General features: G+C 50.8%; 1 non-coding gene across 1 annotated transcript; it reads left to right on the top strand.

The window, feature by feature from the left end:
* Nucleotides 1-3,200: 3,200 nt before the first annotated feature.
* Nucleotides 3,201-3,271, top strand: TRNAT-UGU (transfer RNA threonine (anticodon UGU)). The gene has a single exon. It is a non-coding gene; the product is annotated as a tRNA-Thr (tRNA).
* Nucleotides 3,272-6,998: the final 3,727 nt, after the last annotated feature.

Raw genomic sequence — 6,998 nt, 5'->3', positions numbered from 1 at the left:
CTCGGACCCGATCCCGAGGATAGTCATGTTCTCGGGTCCGATCTTGATCGCGGGATCGAGAAGAGAGGTCACGGTCGAAGCCACGGCGTGGCTCTCGGATCCGATCTCGAGAGTAATCACGGGGTCGAGGAGAAGAAAAGTCGCGGTCGAAACCTCGAGACCGTGGAGAATCGCGGAGGCGTCTGGAGAAGTCACGGAGTCGATCGCGGGGTGCAGGAGAGTCCTCGTAGCGGTAAGGGGAATAACCTGAACCCTCCAGAGATGGAGACCGAGAAGGGCGATGGACACGAGAGTAGTAACGGTCATATCTGGGAGTGGCATAGTAGTCGCGATAGTAATCCGAGGAATCGGAGTCTCGGCGCCGACGTGGTGATCTGGAGCGGTCCTTGAGGAGCGGGGACCGGGATCGGGCTCGACGAGAGGGTGAGCGAGAGCGACCCTTGTTTGAGGCCTGAGCGGCTGAGTCCTTGTACAGGGGAGAAATCCCGATGTCTCGGAAGTCCTTATACAGGGGAGAAATCCCGATGTCTCGGAAGGATCCGATTCGAAGCGGAGGTTTAAGGTAGGTCTGCGTAGACTCGGTTGTGAGATCGGGTTCGAGAAAGTCGGTCGGGACCACGCTGTGCACTGAAGGCGAACGAGAGTGGACTGGAATGACCTCCACTGCTGTGGAAGTGTGAGGTGTCAGTTGGGGCATGTCTGTGATGACATCCGACGGAACCGACAACTCGGGCGGAAGAGCAGGTTGTGTTGGAGCCGCAGGATCCATAGACGTCGAAGTCGAGGTTGGAGCTTGAGGCTTCTTAGGAGCCGAGTGCGAGTGGAGTTTCCTCGGAGCCGAATCGGCCGATCCGGAAGGACGAGATTTCTTGTGCGCCGGATCCGTAGATTCGAGATGGCGCGATTTCTTCGAAGCCTTATGGCCGGTCTCGGCGTGCTTCGAAGACCTTTTATCGGACTTGTGTTTCTGTTTGGAGACAGACACGTCCGTAGAAGCCGAATCTCCCGCTTGTTGTTGGGGAGGCGGCGAGTCCGATGCGGGCATAGCCCTTAAGGACAATTCAATCAGGAAACTCCGGAGCCTTGCCGCACGGTTTTTCCGGGCCTGCTTTCCGAAGTTCGCACAATGAGGGCAGGAATCAACTCGGTGAGATTCGCCCAAGCAGAAAAGGCAGTGGCTGTGGCCGTCTGAAGTAGGGATTTTGGTCCCACAGCGCGTGCACTTTTTGAAAGTAACTTTCCCTTCCATGCGCTCCGGACAAGGGAGGGGGGGGGGGGAAGGGAGAAAAGGGGAAAGATAGCGCAGAAGCGGGGTTTTTTTTTTTTTTTAAATTTTCCGGGACGAAGCGAAGATATAAGAAAGAAAAATACGATACCAGTTGAGGAAAAAGGTGAAGAGATGTAGGTAGTGGACGAGCTAAGGAGGAACGCAGCGAGGAAGGTGTTGTCCGGGCGGCGGTAGGAAAGAAACTGAGTGGAATGGGCGCTCTCCCCCCGCTCCAGGCATGCGCGGTTGCTGCCTGCTCCCCAGAGCGGGAGGAAAGCGCGCCAAAAGACGTTAGAGGAGAGCTATTGGAGCTCCGAGGTATGGATCCGTTGCCTGCGGCAAGACCCATGTGTGTGACTGCACAGATGACCACGAAGAAGATCAGATGCTTTTGAGATGCGGTGCTGGAGAAGACTCTTGAGAGTCTCTTGGACTGCAAAAAGATCCAATCAGTCAGTCCTAAGGGAAATCAACCCAGACTGTTCCCTGGAAGGTCAGATGCTGAAGCTGAAGCTCAAATACTTTGGCCACCAAATGAGAAGGGAGCACTCACTGGAGAAGACCCTGATGCTGGGAAAGACAGAAGGCAAAAGAAGAAGGGGACGGCAAAAGAGGAGATGGCTGGACAGCGTTACTGATGTAACAAACACGAATTTGAGCAGACTTCGGAGGATGGTGGAAGACAGGAGGGCCTGGCGTGACTTGGTCCATGGGGTCGCAAAGAGTCGAACTCGACTGTGCAACTGAACAACAACAAAAAGTACCTTAAAGGTAGCCCCGTGGTGCAGAGTGGTAAAGCTGCAGTACTGCAGTCCGAGCTCTGCTCGCAACCTGAGTTTGATCCCAGCGGAAGCTCGGTTCAGGTAGGTGGCTCAAAGTTGACTCAGCCTTCCATCCTTCTGAAGTCGGTAAAATGAGTACCCAGCTTGCTGGGGGGAAAGTGTAGATGACTGGGGAAGGCAAGGGCAAACCACCCCGTAAAAGGTCTGCCGTGAATGTCAGACCCAGAGGCAAGGAAAAGACAAGTAAAGTTCAAGACCTTTATTCCAGCATCATAGGCAGATACAGGCGTTGTCGGAACTGACTCTCCCACCAGTTCCTCGCTCTTATAACCCCTTGCCCTGACCGTTATAATTCAAGCCAAGCACGCCAAGCTAAAGCGGGTATTTTGCATGGGTTCACTACTATTCAGTCATCACCGCAGATGCTCGTTATCACCCCTTGGTTACATCTCCTCCAGCTCCCTTGACCTTGGTTGCATAGTAACTAGCAAGTTCCCAGACATGCCACCCTCCCTCCCGATAAACCGGCATAGCAAAGCACAAACGTTAGCATTGTTAATTGTTTGGATACATATGGCAAGAGGAACAAAAATGGAGTGACTCTTGACGTCATGATACGGCATCACCCCAGAGTCAGAAACAACTGGTGCTTGGACAGAGGACTACCTTTGCCTTTTTCTTTTTTTTTAGCATCCTAAAGACCAATAAAATTTCCTGTAAGCCTGTCTTTTCCCCCTTCACAGGATTACAACAGTGAAAGAGGGGATCTGTTTCTATGTTCTGGTTTATTGGGCAAGGAAGGTTCATTTCCCCTTTACATACGTGCACAATTTCCACACTGGTTGCAAGGGAATTGCTTTCCCTTAAATGCAAAACGTGGGGACCGATTCCCCACTAGCCTTACGCCGCTCTCACGCTCCTCTTCTCTGCGGGGACACTGTCGGATTTCTGCCAAGGGGCTGCAACTAGCTTTGCCTTTTTCGCGCAGCAAACAAGATCCTCTAAAAAACGGTTTCTGTTTGCTGCACGAAAAAGGTGAAGCTAGTTGCAGCCCCGGGGCAGACAGTGTGAAAACCAACAGAGGTCTCACAGAGAAGAGGAGCGTGTGAGCAGCATAAGCCTAGTGGAATCGGTCAGGATGTCATTGGGAGGGACGATGGCTCAGTGGTAGAGCATCTGCTTTGTAAGCAGAAGGTCCCAGGTTCAATCTCTGGCATCTCCAACTAAAAAAGTCCAGGCAAATAGGTGTGAAAAACCTTAGCTTGAGACCCTGGAGAGCCACTGCCAGTCAAGGGAGGGTCGGTGGCTCAGAGGTAGAGCATCTGCTTGGTAAGCAGAAGGTCCCAGGTTCAATCCCCAGCATCTCCAACTAAAAAGGGTCCACGCAAGCAGGCGTGAAAAACCTCAGTTCGAGACCCTGGAGAGTCTGAGTAGACAATACTGACTTTGATGGACCGAGGGTCTGATTCAGTAGAAGGCAGCTTCATATGTTCATATTGCTAGGACCATTGCTGTTCCGAAAGGCTTTGCGGAACATGGAGATGTAGGTGTCTGAATGTCTACTGATCACTGCCCATGCCAGCATCGATGATGTTGCGTGCTATTTGAACTATGGCCAGATTATCACTACGTTAGTGATAAGGACTGACAATTTCCTTTTCTTTCTCATCTAGAAGGGTCTTAAGAATCCAATCAAGGGCTTAATTTGAAGCCAGGCGTATAGATAAGTTTCTCAGCTGACTAATAAAAACCCAGCCTGATGGGAATTCTTGCCTTGAGGCCAGGAATGCAATAAAATGCAACGATTTCTCCTCTCTCTCTCTGATTTTATTAAGGCTGTCAAACTCCCGGCTATCAAACTCATGGGCCACATCTGGACTGCCCAGGGCTTCAATCAGTCCCGCAGCAATTTTCTCCCCCCTCCTTTCTTGCCCCTTGGAAGCTTCAAGGCTGCAGACGACGTTCCCAGGTTCTTCCGCCTTGTCTTTGCTGGCTTCTGGGCTTGCAAAGCAGCAAGGAAAACCCGGAATGGATTTCCTCTGCACCCAGAGACCTTAATGAAAAATCCATTCCGGGTTTTCCTTGCAAACTTTGTGCTGCAATGTATTTCAGTGGAGTGGAGCTACAGGAGCACTTTGCAGCATTTATGGCCAGGTGAAAGGAAAGGAAAGGTCCCCTGTGCAAACACCAGTCGTTGCCAACTCTAGGGTGATGTCGCTTTCACAACGTTTTCACGGCAGACTTTTTTTTATGGGATGGTTTGCCATCGCTTTCCCCAGTCTTTTACACTTCCCCCCCAGCAAAGCTGGGTACTCCTTTGACCGACCTCGGAAGGATGGAAGGCTGAGTCAACCTTGGGCCAGCTACCTGAAATCCAGCTTCCACCGGAATCAAACTCAGGTCGTGAGCAGAGAGTTCAGACCACAGCAGTACTGCTGCTTTACCACTCTGCGCCACGGGTGAAGCGCCTTGCAAATAAAGGGGGGATGCTTTGAGCCAGCTTGGATTAATTGGTGAGTACTCTAACCTAGTACTCAACCATCACCAGTGCTCAACCACCACCAGTGGTCTGACCTAGCCTCAGATCACAAAGCATGGAGGCACACCATCCACCAGGCTGTCTCTTCCTTTGAGAACGCACGCATAGCTGGTCTTGAGGACAAAAGGAGACTGAGGAAGAATTGCACTGCTACAGCACCAACCCTAAATCAGACTTTTCCCTGCAGCCGCTGTGGCCGGACCTGCCTGTCCCGCATTGGTCTTGTCAGCCACCAGCGAGCCTGCAGCAGACGTGGACTATTGCACCCTTCTTAAATCTTCGTTCGCGAAGCCAAGCCGAGAGAGACTCTAACCTAGGAACCCACAGCCAAAGGAGGACTTATTGCCCACTAGCCTTACCTAGCTCTCGCTCTCCTCTTCTCCACGGGACTTCCGTCGGATCTGCCCCAGGGCTGCAACTCACTTCGCCTCTTTCACATGGCAAACGGAAACCAGTTTTTAGAAGATCTTGCTTGCTGTGTGAAAGAGGCAAAGCGAGTGGCAGCCCCGGGGCAGTTTGTGTGAAGTCTGACGGAAGCCCCGTGGAGAAGAGGAGAATGAGACCAGGGTAAGGCTAGTAGGGAATCAGTACAGGATAGTACACTGGAGAGCCGTTGCAAATGCAATTTTGGGCTGTGTCAACAGAAGTCTAGTGTCCAGATCACATGATGTGATGGTATCACTTTACTCTGCTCTGGTAAGACCTCACCTGGAGTCAGTTTTGGGCACCACATTTTAAGAAGGATCTAGACAAGCTGGAACAGGTCCAGAGGAGGGCGACGAAGATGGTGAGAGGTCTGGAGACCGAGTCCTATGAGGAAAGGCTGAAGGAGCTGGGGATATTTAGCCTGGAGAGGAGGCGGCTGAGAGGTGGTAGGATCACCATCTTCAAGTACCTGAAGGGCTGTCCTATAGAGGATGGTGTGGAATTGCTTTCTGTGGCCCTGGAAGGTAGGACCAGAACCAATGGGTTAAAATTAAATCAGAAGAGTTTCCGGCTCAACATGAGGAAGAACTTCCTGACCGTTAGAGCGGTTCCTCAGTGGAACAGGCTTCCTCGGGAGGTGGTGGGCTCTCCTTCCTTGGAGGTTTTTAAACAGAGGCTAGATGGCCATCTGACAGCAATGAGGATCCTGTGAATTTAGGGGGAGGCGTTTGTGAGTTTCCTGCATTGTGCAGGGGGTTCGACTGGATGGCCCTGGAGGTCCCTATGATTCTAAGCAGACCCAGAAAGAGAGAGAACTCCCAACTGGTAGGTATGTGCATGTATAGCGTCTGGATTACAAGGTATCCGTTTGCAAACTTAACTGTGCCTCTGACAACCCTAAAGCTATCACTGCTGGAGATCCAAGGCAAAAGGCGTCCTCTTGGCGTGATTGTGGTACCCGGGGCTTTTTGTTTGTAGCAGGAACTGCTTTGCTTTTTCAACAAAAAAAATCCCAGCAGGAACTCATTCGCACATTAGGCCACACTCCCTGATACCAAGCCAGCTGGAACTGTGCTCCTGTACGTTCCTGCTAAAAAAAAAAAAAAGCCTCGGCTTTGCATATTAGATGACATGTCCCTGATGTAGCCAATCCTCGCCACTGAGGATGTTCTCTGCAGCTGAGAACGAAACGTCTGGAAGAAAAACTTTCTCCAGTAGAACACGGCACTTGAGCCCGAAAGATTCTACAAACCCTAATCCTCCAAAAGCTTACAGAGCTCTTCGTACAGGGCCTGCTGTAAGCTCTTGGAGGATTGGCTACATCAAGGGTGTGTGGCCTAACATGCAAAGCAATTTCTGCTACAAAAAAAGCCCTGATAGTGTTACACCTCAAACAACTTTTTATTGGGGAATATTAATCTTTCTTGGCTCAAAATGGTAGGCCTACGAGAGGTGAGGTGTACAGGATCTATGTCTGTGTCTACGGAGATAGACCACTGAAAATCCTTTGGTTAATAATGGATTTTATTACAGGCATAGGGTTTCAAATAGTTACATCCCGGTCAAACAATTTCAAGCATACAAGAGGAATTACAAAGAGGTTGGCTGAATCGGTATGGATGGGGGAAGGTGATACAATACCTAGATCTTTGCAGGGGAGACTCAGTCAGAGGAGACGCAAGGCCTCTGGAGGGAGATTTCTCTTGAGAGGAAGGGGGGTTGCGGGTAGGAAGGGGTGGGAAAGGAGAGGATGGAGGAATTCCCTTTTTTTCCCTCTCTTCATCTACCAGGATCCTAAATCCGACAGGTGGGGTTGTCTGTTTTCTAGGGTAAATTACTTCACATCACTCAATTAACCCACCCAATGAGGGGGCAGAGCGTCACACCAATGGAAAATCGGGGCGTCATATGTGTAATGTCCAATCAGAGACCATTCGTATCACAGATCCACACCCCAACGTAGGAATTTTAATTACACTGGCCA

This window comes from Heteronotia binoei, chromosome 8 (genome assembly GCF_032191835.1).
Source record: "Heteronotia binoei isolate CCM8104 ecotype False Entrance Well chromosome 8, APGP_CSIRO_Hbin_v1, whole genome shotgun sequence".
NCBI lineage: Eukaryota > Metazoa > Chordata > Lepidosauria > Squamata > Gekkonidae > Heteronotia > Heteronotia binoei.
The sequence above is the reverse complement of the archived record's forward strand: the minus strand, read 5'-3'. Positions and strand labels throughout refer to the sequence as shown.